Below are 14,992 nucleotides of genomic sequence, written 5' to 3' on the forward strand. Positions count from 1 at the left end.
CGATAACTAACGGCGGGCACGTGCGCGCGCGTGCAGAGGGGGTTGAAAGTTGCGTTTAACAAAGCTAGGCGACGAGCGGCCGAGGAATTTTATCCCACGCACGAATTACGGGGCTGGCGTTGCGCTCGTTTACAAGCATTCATTGTCGAAACGTCATTTCGCGAGGAATTGTGCCGCGACACGTGCGCTGCGCTCGAAAATCCCGGAATGGGCTCGCGCGCGGGTCGAAACTCGCGACGAGACACCCCACACACACTTCTCCATCGAATTACTCGCCACCATGTATATGCATACGTTATTCTTTTTTTTTTTTTTTTATTATTAGAAACACGCGGCGGAACTGCGGCGCTGTTCAGCAGGGATTTCGTGTTCCAGGCTGTGGGGGTTTTTCAGTTTTTCCTGCCGCGCGAGACGCGAGCTTTGATATGCAACGCTCTCTGCTTTGCTGAAAAGCGGAGCGGCGAGATTGCAGTTGTTTCAATTTCGAAAACGCCCAGAGATATTGAAGTGCGCTGGATTGGAGAGTCTTTTTCGATCATTTACGGGGGAAAAAAAAACTTTTGCTTTTTTGCCTACCGCAGCGTACAGCGAACGAGACACGTGGGAAACGAGCGCTCGTACCCTTCCGCGATATTAGCGTAACTTTTAAATCGGAAACCTCCCCGATGGGAAATCGTAACTCAGAAAGCGTTAAGTGAAACCGACGCGGAGATTTGCGCGCGGCCGCAGGACAGTCCGTTTGCATTCGCGCGACAAATTTCCGGGGAAATTTACCAGCCTGAACAAACACAGCCACGGGATCCACAAATATGGGCCAGCGTGTCCACGCAGGCGACCAGGATTTATTTCGACCTGGCAAATTAGTAGGATATTTATGTTCCTTGAGCACGACGCGATTGTACGGGGGATAGTGGCGACGTAGAGCAAGGCTCGAGCATCGCGATAGGATGGAGTTATGGATCATCGAGCCTATTGGCAAGCGACGCGAACAGTGCGCGACAACGACGTCGTAATTAAGACTCACTTTTACCAGCTCGATTAATTAACGGTATCGCGATCGTACGTTGGTCGAGATTTCCAAGCGATCTTCGAACCTCGATAGAAGGGTACGAACGTACAAGCGCGACGACGCAGCAAATAAACTTTTCAATTTACCTTCCAATTGACTGGCTCGATGTCGCAACCCTATGACGAATCGATTTACTTGGCGACGCGAGAATCCGTTGAATGGGCTCTGCGTGCAGGTCGAACACGCGCGGAAATAGTTGGGATAGAAAAGCCGATAAAGAGGCCGCCATGTTGAGGCGAGCATTAATTAACATCTCTGAACAACGCGTCAAGTCGGGTACCAACCGTAGCTCCCGAACTACGGCGTGGCTTTAACCGTGTTTCGGGAATAAAGGTCATTAATCCTGATTTGCGTCCCAAACCGAGAAACGCGGCAGATACGAGACCAGCTCGGCGGTAACCATCGCACCCATTCCGCTCCCTTTGCCAACGAAATTGTCGTTCGACACCTTCGTGCGCGTCTACACGTCGCGAAATCTGTTGTTCTTGATTCCAGAGTGCGCGCCTCGACTCGTCGCGCGGCACCGTCGAACTTTTCCGCCAACGATCGCGGAAATTCCACCGCCCCTACCCTCCCTCTAGTTACTCCGTGGCGTCGCGACACCCGTGAAAATGCGGTTCATTACGCTCACCGCGGGGGAAGAAAAAATTTCGGCTACAGACCGTTGTCACGGTTTGGTCGCGAAGGTGGGAGCCGAGCCGCGCGGTGAATCGTCGGTTTCAAGGCGGTGACAAATTGGAGTGACATCGACTTGACGAGCCAAGGGGTTGGGGTCTCGCTGGCGGAGGGTTGGGAACCGGTCTGAACGAGACCAGGACGGAGTCGCATCGCCGTGTTTCGTCTTGCTACAGGGGTCGAGTGGTTGCGACGCTTTGCTTATTCGTCTCCGCGCAGCCATGCCTGCACCGCTACTCGCGGCAAAAAGTTATTGGGATTCCTCGGGGCTCCTCGCTACAGGATTCCTCTCGCTCCGTTGGAAATTAGGATGGCGGTTTTAAAATAATCCTCGCGATACTTTACGTCACGACGTTGGTTCGTCCACGTGTAATCGTCTTCTCGTAACTCGTCGAGTATAAACTAGATCTTGTAGCTCCAGCTCTGTATTTTCTCGTAACGACAGTGGAGTTTGATTAGACACCAATGATGGTGTTGTCAATTAAAATCCTCCACGCGAGAATCAAAAGAACGATCAGAAAAGTGAGTATATTTCTCATACGCTTATTATTCGCGACGTTCTAATTAAAATTCGCGCTACAGGCTGCCCCCCCAAGAGGATTCCTCCGCGTAGGCGGCGCTCGTTACAACCGGATGTAAGCCGAAAAAGACACAGCTCCGCACGAAATCCTCCCGGTTGGATTCAAACCACGCTCGCGCCTTCGTTCCTCCGTTGAAAGTTTAATAACGTCAACCCCTGGTTCGCCCTCGCCCCGTCGCTCAACCCTCGAGGCCTAGCATTGTATATTTTAAAACCCGGCCGTTTGTCCGCCATCGATCGCAATACAGCGTCTGAATAAATCCGTGAGGCGGGATGATGTTCGAGCCGCGAAACGAAGCCAACCACCACCCCCTCGATGAAGCGTAATTCGTGCCGTTACCCTGGACGCTAACGAAGAGCGAACGAGCGCGGAGCACGCGCGTAAATATCTCGTCGAACGACAAAATCATCGTATTTCCATCGAACGGCCGGGATCATCGGTGTTTATACGACTCAGCCGGGGCAACGCAGCGTCCAGAACGGAAACGCTCGTAACGAATGATGTTTCAGCGTGCATCGCGGGCACCGGATGACTTATGGAACTTATTCATTAGGCGGATTTATTGGAAACCAATTGGAAACCCTGTTTACGGGGCTCGCTGCGGAATCGGCTTGTTTAGTTAAATTACCCGTCCCACGATAACGTCCTCGATGACGGAGTGGCTGCGGAAGATAAATGAACACCACGATGCTGCGACTCGATAAGATAACCGTGCGCAACGCTTGTCCCTAGGCGGCAATCGCCACCCTAGCAAATGTTCAATTTTGTTAAACCGTTCCTCGATGCTGAGCGATATTTAAATCGCCGCATCGCGCAGGTTGGCGACGACAACAGGTTACAGGTTGAGCCATCGATTGGCGCCGGTTTTGAAAGTCGTAGCAACTGATTTCTGCTTGGAATGCTCTCTTTTTAGGATGAATGTAGTTGTGTACCGAAGACGATGCGAGTTTCTGCCAGCGAAGATGCGAAATTTGATTCGTTTCTTGGGAAGATTTTGTATAAAAGGTAAAATTGTGTATCTTGGAAAATTGGAAGCGTCGGATACTCGACCCTTTATTCGTCCGTTCGCGTATACCTTCGCCGATCAATTCGAAGCAAATACGCGGCTCTGTTTGTCAAAATTCGGTGCTTTTAAAGTCGTATTTGAGTTTCCCTCGGCAGCTTCGTGACTTGTGTTTAGTTTAGCTGTAAACGTTTACTTCGTACGTTCAAATAACGTAACGATTAATCGGAGGTAAACTACGCGGAGAATCGTCAAATAAAACGATTTACGTATCGAAATATTTTCTGCAAACCGAGGTCGAGGGGGATGAAAAGCGGCGCACATATTTCAGAACGTTCTCTCTGCGAGCGATCGAAAAACTCCAGCGATTGTTTCGAACGATATAACACGAGCAGCGCAATCGATAACGCGGAGACGTAATTTGCAGCGCTGATTAATGCTGTACCATACCATAGAAATGCAATTAATTGTGGACGACTGTTTCGCGCTACGGCTCGCAACAAGTATGAAAATACTGTTTAGAACCGCGATCGATATTCCCGCCTAATGCGCATACATTCCGTGCCCCCCCTATGGATACTATAATACAATGTGCAATCAATACAGCAACAACGTGTAGATCTTTGATTGATATTGTAATGCTGTATACAATCAACCTGAGAACAGTGTCCAGAGGCTCGATTGATATTGTAATGCAACCTGTGATCAATACCCGCTCGCTGTTTAAGCTCTCATTCAAATTATGTAAAACATCATACAGCCAATTTAACCGCGGGTACCGCGCGAGAGGCGAGGAGGACGTGTTTTTTATCCACCCGCGTGGAACTCGCCCAGACTTTTCGAATAACACGAAGAACCCGATGGATGGTCTTGCGGGGAAACGAGAATAAATTCTCGTTACTCGATTGATTAATTACTAACTGACACGAGGGCAGACAAGTAATTAACCGATGACTGGCAACTAATTAACTGCTATTCCCTTCTAACCGCCGACACAATGGACAGACGCGGTGAAATATTAACGTAGCGTTCGCGAAAAGAACCGCCCCGTCTCGTAACCGAGAACGTTACCATAGTCCATCGCGAGGAGCGCTATCGGATATTCGAAACTGTTCTCCACGATCGTCGATGGTCCACGAAACACTGGTACGCCCAGGAGAGGAACACGCGAAAGCCTGCTGACGATCAACCGAATACCATCGCGAGACGCCGTGTCTCCACGAGGCGAGAGAGAAAACCCTGGGCTCGCCCCAATCGCCGGGACGCCAAGCGCCATAACGATCATCCCCTAAAAGCTCGGGGGGAACAAGGCTGGAGAGGAAAGAGTTAAGGGAAGCGACAACCCCGGCTTCGATTCCCTCCTCGCGGCAGCTAGCTGGAAGAATCTCCCTGGAAGACTCACGAGATAACATCGCTGCTATGTTGATGGGGCCCGACACGAGGCTTCCCGGCCCCGCACGAAAACGAAGTCTCGAGATCGAGTCGACTTCCCTGCTCTGTCTCCTCCTCACTCCCTCTCTCTCTCTCTCTCTTTCTCTCTCCTCTTTACCAACCAGGACGACAGGATCCGCTCGAGCCGAGATTGAATCTGCACAGTCCGGTTAAGAGGAGAGCGGAGCCAGCCCCGGGGGCTAAAGTGTCGTGGGGTAGAGAGCGAGGCGGAGGAGGGCTTGTAGGAGAGGTTGTAGCCTGAAAACGGGAGAGCTGCAGAAGCGTCCGGGGAAAGGAGGTCAACGACGTCCTTAAGGATTTCGACGAACTCGAACGAACGGGTCCAGGAGAGCCGGGAATGCCATCGTCGGTGGCACGTTATCCTGTGAAGTATAGCGAAGGGGGTGGGCGGTAGGCGAGCGCGAGGACAGCTGAGGGAGCGAGCGAGCGAGCGAAGGGGACGACGACTGAGTCCGTGGAAAAAGGAGTAAAGGTGCCTTCGACGAACCACGAGTACCTGGTCTCCCGCGGGATCTGACGCTGACCGAACGGCCAGAAATGGAAGAGAAAAGGGGAGCCACCACGGCTAAAGCGATACGGGAGTAGCCGGCCAGAAGCGGAATGGGGATGAGGAGACGGCGGCGGAGATCCGGCCTCGACGGGAACGACGTCGCTCGTTGCTATTCCTCTCTAGCCGGGGAATTCCGTGACGGTCGACCGTTTTCAACGGGTTGGCTTCGCCGTTCCTCGCTTTGCCGCGTGTATCGGAAGACGGCGAGGAGGCTACGTGAAAAATAGAGGCGATGGTAATCGACGGGAGCCGTTCGACGGAGGCAGTCGTGGCTGGGCTTCTTACTGAGGGTGGAGGAGGACCCGGAGACGGCTCTGATGGCAAATGGAAACTCGTAGCGAAAAGAAAAGTTTTATTGGGAGATCGCCGATTTTGATCTCGATCGAGTGGATGAGTAACTCTTGGACCGACGATGCTTTCCAAGAGTGCAGTCGAGTGGATCCGTTGGGGTTTAAATTCAAGTATTAGAGGTTAGGGGCTAATAAAGTGAAACAATTAACAGGCAATATTATTAGAATAACTATTGCATCCATATCGTTGCTATTAATATTGTGTTTACTGTAATAATAATAGGATCCTGGCAATCGTTAAAGAGTTAAGAACAACTAGACGCTCGGTGAACGTAAGAAGAATCACAGTAGCGTCAATGACTCGCGTCCTTTTGACGGAACGATGCACGCCTGGGAACTTGATTTAAGCCACGTGAACGGAGCGGCCTAGAATCGATTACAGAGGAAACATTACCCTGGGCTGGCCGACAAGAAAGGCAACATCGTTAGCGTCGAATGCAAATCTCGTCCCGGGGAAAGGAATCCGGGGCGCGTCGTTTGATTCAGCCGTGGACCAGCCGCGGGTGTAAGAACCGAAATAGGGGGAGGGACGAGGAAAAGAAATGAGAGGAGAGCGGGATGAAAGCCGCGGCGGACACACCGATAGAGCCGGCAGATAGCAGCGGGAAATACCCGTGATGGAAATGCAGATAGCGGCGAGCAAAGAAGAAGGGCAAAAGCGGCCAGGGAGCCACGAGTAGCCGGGATCCCGCGGGATCTGACGCTGACCGAGTAGCCAGAAATAGACGATGGGAAGAGAGACGAGGAGGAGAGAGTGGAACCGTCTGAGTTGCTCTCGCGGAAACGTCTTCCACTTTTCGCTGTCGTTCTTAATTTGTCCGATTAAATCCTGCGCGCAACCCGTTAGAAGCTTGGCTGCCCTTGGGCGACCACTTCGATCGCGAACGCTAAGGGATGCATCGAGCAGGGATTGCAGAATCGTGTTACGGATTAGAGAAGTCGAGAGTTCGACGCTACTCGCGATGTTTTACGACTCGCGATCCGATCGTTTGGTAAATGATAACGATAAGCATGGATATTGGCGAGCGGTACGAGGACGAGACTTTTGATGAAGCCTGCACGCAGGAATCTGGGTTATCAGGAACGAAACAGAGTAACTGCGATCGCAACGATTCAAACGGGTCTAAATTCTCGATCCTCCCGCGCGCTCTATCCTCTACCGCTGAACGTTCAAGATCAGTACAACGCCCAAGGGTATCCTACAATTCTAATTTCACCGTGCAATCCTCAAGGGTGTCCTGGAATTCTAATTACATTACAATAATCTAATTCCCGCTACACAAGTAAGGGTTTAGCTGTTGCAGAGGAACTAAATTTCCGAGCTGTTTATATTCAACTCGTGCTTCTTCGGAACCACCCCGACGCGTCTCTTCTTAGTTCCATTGAACTCTTCGAGGGATGGCGCGCGCTTTTGTAAACCAATTACCCGCTCTTACATCCGTTCTAAATGATTCTAATCCTCGTGATCGCTCGTTGGAAAAGGATCCAGCTTCGACATTAATTTCAGATGCCTCGAACGAAGAAAGGTGAAACTTCAGAGGAGGCGAGAAGTCTCTCGAACCGGTTCGAAGACGCTCGAACCCCACGGACGAAAATCTCTGCCCGTGGGAGTCGGTGAAAAAGCTGAAACAATGCGACTGAACCGGTCAACGGAGCGCAGGGGGGACAGGAGGGGCCCAGTGAAAAGGCTGAATAATTTACCGGTATGAACCGGATTCCGTCGTGCAAGTTGCCAACTCCGCCTCGACATTTTAGCGGAGAAATGGGGTGGCAAGGTGGACGACGGCGTTAAAAGCGATATTTCCCAAGTATAGACTAACTTTCTCCTTTCATACCGCGTTGGACGTCCGCGGGCTCGCCAACTTTTCCTGCGCGCGTACGAAAACGAAGTTCGAGATGAAACCAATCGCGGAACACGCTCTGCTAATCCAAATAATCGGCGTACATATCGCCGCCCTTCGAATATCGATCAGCCTCGTCCTGCGATTCTTCGATCGCTCGAAATGCCAGGATCGTTTCCCATTTTCCTGTAACCCTTCGTGCTGCGTAATCGATACTTCGTATGCACTCGTTTTCCGTCAGACATCGAGGACGAACCTGCACTTAGACGCGTATCGAGGCTTGTCAAACCTAGCCGACAATCGGTAATTTTATATGCAGCCTGGGTAAGCAATCGAAGATTAATGGAACTATTTGTTCCATCTATCCGGCGAAAGAGATCCATTCCGCTCGGAATCGCGGACAGCAATAGAAGTTCCTTGCGACTCGATCAATAGGATTGTGTGTTTGACGTCGAGTGTTTAATCTTTCCAATCGGGAAATTTAATGCCCTCGCGGTGTGTTTTCTCTAAACGTCGACTATGAAGAGGCACGAGAGTTCAATCCGATCCCTTCCAGTGGATTCATTTTTCCTCTGCGACGCGATTCCCAGACAGATTTAACCTTCCGTCGATGCACAAAAATTCCATCCACCGCTAGACTACTTCCGCTAACATTCTCACACCGTTACTTCGTAATTATTCCAGTAGACGAGTGAGAAAAAAGAATGGTGAACTTGGTTGCGAGTATTTCTTAGGGGTCTGCGTGTACGTTGTCCGTCGAAGGAGGCAAGAAGCTCGAGTTTGCTAATCGTAAGAACAGTTTGCGTCCGAAATCGAGCCCGACCGGAAGCAGCGAGGCGAGGAGCCCCGTGAGTCGCATTAACACTCTTAACGCGGAGTCTCTATCGCGGCTAATGGAGGTCCCTGGGTTCGAGCGCGTCGCTCCATGGGCTCGCTACTTAACCCGTAGCTATCCGCGATTACCATGAGAGAAGGTAGGTACACGTGACCAGGAACAGTCAAACGTTCGCCCGCAAACCCAATCTGCTGCCAATTTTCCCAAAACCGCCGGACTATGCTGCTCTCGGTTAAGTCCTCGGGTGCGCGCGTCGCTGGCTTTCGAATCGCCGTTGCCAGGACGGAATCCATTAATGCGGAATCTCTTCGAGGCTGAATCGCGGATAGGCGAGAAATGGATTTCCCGAGACGTTCGACACGTCGACGGTTGGAGAAAAAGGTGGATAGCCGGCGTGGTAGGTGGCAAGTCTCGAAGAGGGGCGACATCCTCGCGAAATCTCGGTCGTCGACGTCAGTTTGCCCTCGCTCCAGGATCCCTCTGACATAATTAAATATTACATGAGCCCCTGTTAGTGCTGCTCCGTCGGTCTTCCGCTTGGAGATTAATATTTCACGAGAGGAAGCAGCGCGGGCATGTTGCGAGAAGAACGACCCGGGAAAAATGGCGGGCGCCGGCTGCAAATTCGACTCGACTCGAGTCGACGTCTTTTTTCATTCGATGAAGATGAGCGAACCCCGCGCGCAGGAGACAGAGTGCCGATGGAAAAATGTTTAATGACTTTAAAAGGGGCCAACCGAACTTGCGAAATACTTTACAAGTTCGCCGGGCGTTCTTAAGTCCGCTACTTGGCTCGCAGTATCGGCTAATTTATAGCGTTTCCGAACGTCGCCCTGGCTGGGCTTGAATCCGGGGGTGGAAAGTGCTGCTTTCGTAACAAGTTCTTTATGCGAGCGAAATAATCTCGAGGAATGATCGAAACGCGCGGTCGAGGGACAGGAACGGGGGGTCCGCGATGAATTCAAAATTCTGACCGAATTTAAGTTGAAAGCAATTCGAAAGGAACATTTCATTGTCGAGACAGCTGCGAATTGGACCAACAGTCGCGGATGAATGATAGCAGCGACCGCCAGTCAGTCGATAAATTTGACTAGTATTTTGGCAACAACACGGGCCAGACAAATGGACGCCAAAAACCAAGCGACACCCGGTGTACACTGCGAAAAAAGAGTAAGCCCTGGTAATAGGATTACACCGTGTCGGGCGACAGATTTCGACTAGATATTCAACCGGCCAGCAGCTTCAATATTTGACAATTCGAATTAACGTTCCTACGACCCCGCGCCCCTTCCTCCGCCCATTGATTCCGCGCTGGTGTTTCATATAATCCACGGAGACGCTGCTGGAAATCCGTCGAACGTTTGTCATAGACCGCTACACGGAAGCTTTTTCAGGACCAATCCCTGGCTCGATGTTTAAATTTCGTCTAACGGGTGTCCAATTACCGCTTTCCCAACGACGACGACGAGGAGGACCACGTGGTGTATCGGTTACCATCAAATCTGACGTTTCTCGAAATCAGAAATCAATTTAGAGTCGAGTATCGCCGACTTAACTTATAGCATACAGTCCTTTTGGCGCCAACGTGGGTGTAGGCTCAGGCATCCGAGTTTGTATCGTGTACACCGGTAGGAGGAGCCATAGATCTTCACCCTCTTCTTACGTGGCCTTTTCTTCGCCATAAATCTCGCGGTTCACTTTCAGCCTAGATTGCTTCACCGGACGCGGAACCCTCTAATTACCTTTCTGTCCAATTAGAGGCGCCCTGAACGATCCGCACGGGAGTGCAGAAACCAGGTTGACACTTTGCCACCGCGATACATTATTGGGTAGAATTTTACATCGCGCCTGTCGTTATTAATGGACGGTTCCAAATGTTCTGAGATAGTTCTCGGACAAATTTGCGGGGGATATGAAAGGCGTTCCGGGCACCGTCTGGTGGATTTGAATCCTTTAAAGGACAGGTTCGATTCGACTGGATTAACTTGGCCCAGAGTTTCAAATCAGGATTAACTACACCGGATCAAGGTTTCGCTATTTCGGGGCTGAATTTTATCCGTTATCGGAGCGAAAGGCTGGCTTGAGGTTTAATGGACGATTCGAGGGTAATATCGACGGAGGGTTATTAAAATGTAATCCGGTATATGGCGAGCGATATATATTTTTAGTTAGAACTATTTAAACGCGTTCATTTTCTGTATCGACGGCCACGGTAAAATCGAACCGCGCGCTCAGCTTCCGCGTGCGCGTAAAGAAATCGGGGAATTATTCAAGATGTGTGATATCCTGGAACGGCTCAATCATATTTTATTCAGCGGCCATAAATTCAGAGTATTCCATTAAGCGTGTTCGCGAATTAAGCTCTTCCAGCGTTTCCATAAATTTTCCAGATTTCGCCTTTCGCCGAGTAAGAGAAGTTAAAAATGGCTAAGAAACGGTATCAAATGGAAAAAAGAAAGCTGCGGCCCTAAAGAGCTGAAATGACAGAGTCGTTCGAAGTGGAAATGCGAGAGAATGGTGGCGCGACCGCGGGAAGATAGAGGATCCGTTCCTTAAATAACTGGTCGAATTTAAGAACGTGGAAAGTGAACGATACGAACGGAAGTAAACTTGGAACTTTTCACTGTACCCAACGCAACGATCGGTTTCGCGAACAACGTATATAAAAGTAAAAGCCTCGCTGACCATCGATCCCCCGAAAAAGATTGCCCACCCTAACCGTTCCTCGAGGCAGCTCGAGACCTAACCGAATAAACGTTTCGAGGAGCCATGAATTGGCAACGGAGACGGGAAAAATAACCGAGAAACTCTCGCGAACGGTAGAAACAAGCCGCAATTGTTCGCAAGGCGCGCACGCCATCACCGCCGCGCGACGTGTTCCAATTCCACGGCAAACAGAAAGGGAGAGGCGGAAAAGGCCGATCGTGTTGACTGGGCTGGCACGTAAACGAAAATGAAAAATCGAGCCTCGATTAGGGCGGCCAGAGTCGAGCTAACGTCCCTGCCGCGGCACTTCACTCATCGTTCGCATTTCCTACCCCGAATCCTTCTTATTCGCGGCATTATCATAATGCCATCGGCCGCTACGTGACGGGAAAGACGTATCCATCGTGCCCCGCGCCGGTTTCCCGATCCTTCTCACGGGCTTATCGTCCTCGCCTTGAAACGAACGAGAATTAGTCCGCGCGATGTTTCTGCGAGCGTATCTCAGCCTTCCGTAAAAATCAAGCAACTTTTAGCCTTGCCTTTAGTCCTTGCCTTGAAACGAACGAGAATTAGTCCGCGCGATGTTTCCACGAGCGTATTTTAGCCTTTCGCAAAAGCTGAAGTAACTTTCAGCGAATTTACAGACACTCGAGAGAGTGTAGGGAGCCTAGCCTTGGTTGGTATGTTAAATCGCGGTTTGCTTTCCGTCGAGGCGAACAGAACGGCAGCATCGACAGAATCAATAACGAAAACAATGGAGTTTCTGAAAGATAACAACGGAAACGGGCCAAGAGACAATATGGAGGACGGAATGGCTAACCTGAAAAGGACCACTCGGTCAGTGGAGACGCGATCGAGGCTGCGAACGTCAGTCGTCTTAGGACGGATGCAAAAGAAAGAGGAGATCTCCTGCCTGGCAAGACGATCCCGTTCAAATTGGGTGACAATGGCACGAGTGTAGCCAGTCGGGTCTCGATCAATCGGGCTTTTTGCGACGCGTCGAAACGCGCAGCGATCGGATAACGCCCGATAAAACCGGCCGACACGGTTCTCGAGGCCGTGGCAAAAATGATCAGACACAAAGGAGGATCCTTTTGTACCCCGGACGAGGCTGACAAGGGGAGACAGCCGACACAAAGCGTGTTCTTTCGCCCTGGTAATAACTGCACGCTCGCAAATTTCAACCCCCCCAACCCCCTGAACCCGGTATGCTTGCCACGGAAACGTTGCGCTGCTCGTACGCTGAATGAATTTCGAAGGAATTTCGGGAGATCCTCCCCAGTTATTAGAAACGTAGACAAGAATTGGGTTTCGTTGCGTCGAGAGGAGGCGCGGAGGAACTTTCAGGGACTCCGTTTCGGAATGGAACCGCGCTTACCTGCGTTCAACCGTTCTCGAGCTAGATTCAGCAGTTGCGGTGCACGAGCATCCATAACACACCATTTTATCCCCCTACTTCTGAAACAAACGAAATCGTGGAACATGTTAGAACGTGTTGCGTCGACAGCTCGGTTAGTCTACAGTCGCGTTTCAGTGGGGCCAACCATCTAGAAAACCGTATCGCGTCGTTCGCAAAAGATTCGTTTATTGGTCCAGCGAACGAAGTCCACCAAACCGAGAAAGATGTTCGAGCACATGGTTCGAGCGCTTCGTGTCCTGTCGCGATCTCTGCCAGTCGACGATCAAACGTCTCGGAAAGGCAGCGAGCCAGCGTCAAAGGGGACGCGTGTCAGCCTCGAAACGAATCGCGGAAACAAAAGCGTGCAGGAAGGGAACAAACGAAAGACACACAAAGCCCCACCCAGTTTTTAAAGGGGTTAAGCGAGCCACCGTCCCTTCCAGGGTCTCGCAGTTGAACGAACCGCGGGTCAGCTCATCCGCTTTGCGTTTTTACGGCTTCGACGCGCCCGGCGACGTGGACGCGGGAGAAGAATGGCGCGTTTACTTCGTTTTAATCGAGACACTTTGGAACGTATTAAAAATGCCACGGAGGAATGCGACGGAGTTTTGCCGGCTCTCCCTCGGGTTTCTCTGCCATTTTTCAAACGCGGTCCCGGCGAAACGAGCCGGCGAGCGAAAAAGAGGAAAAAGAGGAAACCGCGGGACTAAAAGAGAGTAATCAATAGTCGCGCGATGGAAAATCACGCGAGCTCTCCGGGACGTGCATACGAGGCGCGGACAATAACAGAGAGGGAAGATACGTGAGAGCGGGGACAGGCGGAGGGATGAAGCAGGACGACGCGAAAGCGGGTCAACCGGTCTGCGTTGGGAAATATGTAACTTTGGTCGAGTGCATAACCGTGCCGCTGCGAATCCTAGTAATTTTTGCGCGTACGTGCCTCGCCCTGCTTGCGGCCATGTTCCCGGCCACCGTGCGGTCGGATTCATATTTTTAATTGCGCGACAGGCCGACACGGGAGACCGTGGGTTCTCCGCTTCGTCCCCTTTATCGAGCGCGAGCGCGTTAAAGTCCAGATTTCGAAATTGTGCAAATTTTTCCGCGCGATCTTGCGGGAATTTTCACGGCCTTTAAAAAATGACCGCCGCGCGACTTCGAATGGGAGGACTGGGAATCGTGCGACGGGACAATACGGACTGATTGAGATTCGGAAATGCGAGTTTAGCATTATGCGAACCTTCTCTGTAATCAGGAACAACATTCTACGCTCGCATCGCCAGAGAAAACACGGAAAAGAGCGACGTGCACGCAGGGACGCATTAGAGGATATTTAAAGTTGCACGAAAATTCAACTGGAACGGCTAGTGGGACGCTTATCGAGAAGCGGAGGCGACGTCTGTCCAGCGTCCAGGATTCTTGACCGTTTCAAGCGTAAAGGGACGGATGCATGACGACGGCAGGGTGATCCTCCAGGAGGATTAATACCACGCTGGCCACGCCTGTTCGCGGAAGAATTCCGCTTAATTTCCTAGTTCACTGCGGGCAGAAATGCAGGCTAGGCGCGAACGGTGGATAAAAGAAGGAGGGAAACCGACACGCCGCGACGGCAGAAACGGACGGGAAAGATGAACCGGACAACCGTACCAGCTACAGGTACTAATTGCTTTAATGAGCAGTGGGCGCGGTCGTTCCTATAAAATTTCTCAGCGACGGCCCAGGCGCCAGGCCAGCTGGAAGCCAGACTTCCGTGGGTGAAAGATGACCGTGGAGGATGCAGAGGGCGTGTTGGGGGTGAGGACGGTGAGGGATGGCCAAAGGAGCCAAGATGGGGATGAACGCTAACGTGGAAATAGGGTTGCGCGAACAGATGTAGGCAGCAGAAGGCTTTATTCGGGCCAAAGATTGATTTCTATGGGTGTATCTTCCTGTTACGACGTTCGAGTGCCTTTAAGCGAGGTTAAGGATGTAGTAGGGACCATATGGCGTGTAGCCGGGTCGGCGGCACTGACCTAACTCGCTTAATTGTTTCCAGTAGCAGCATTTCAGTGGGAAGTCGATACTCGAAAACTAACAGACTGTTCGATCCTTAAACAAGCAATTTCAACGACCGTCTCCGACGTGGAAACGAATTTTCCACACCTCCAGCCGTTTTTCCAATTTCTTTCAACCCTCGACGAAGCAGAATTGACCGGGGCCAACGTAGCGGCTGGATTAAATCCGTTGGTCCCGGAGCTTTACAACACAGAGTGCATTATTATTAGCACGCTAGGAACAGAGAGAGAGAGAGAGAGAGAGAGAGAGAGAGAGAGAGAGAGAGAGAGAGAGAGAGAATGTCGCGTAATGGGCATAGTAGCCGGTCTCGCTGTCTCCGTCGAGTTCCGTCACGGCTCTTCTTCATTCTATCGCGCTGCTCAGCTTCTTTTTCACCCTGAAACTACTCTCTTGCACGAGCGCGAAAGTGGTCGCATTTGCAGCCCCGTTTTTCCGCCGCCTTTTCGTCTTCATCCTCCCGCCATTTTCTTTCTCCCGTT

General features: G+C 51.2%; 1 protein-coding gene across 2 annotated transcripts in view; it reads right to left on the reverse strand.

Annotated features, from left to right (window-relative positions):
• LOC143427313 (uncharacterized) overlaps positions 1-14,992 on the reverse strand; it is a 194,791-nt gene that overhangs the window by 147,994 nt on the left and 31,805 nt on the right. The window contains exon 1 of one of the 2 annotated variants that reach the window (XM_076901341.1): positions 12,441-12,517. The exons of the other annotated variant lie outside the window; for it this stretch is intronic. The gene's annotated coding sequence lies outside the window, so the exon portion shown is untranslated. Of the gene's footprint in view, positions 1-12,440; positions 12,518-14,992 lie in introns of those variants that run through there. 2 annotated transcript variants of the gene reach the window in all.

The sequence above is a fragment of the Xylocopa sonorina genome, chromosome 9 (genome assembly GCF_050948175.1).
Source record: "Xylocopa sonorina isolate GNS202 chromosome 9, iyXylSono1_principal, whole genome shotgun sequence".
Taxonomy (NCBI): domain Eukaryota; kingdom Metazoa; phylum Arthropoda; class Insecta; order Hymenoptera; family Apidae; genus Xylocopa; species Xylocopa sonorina.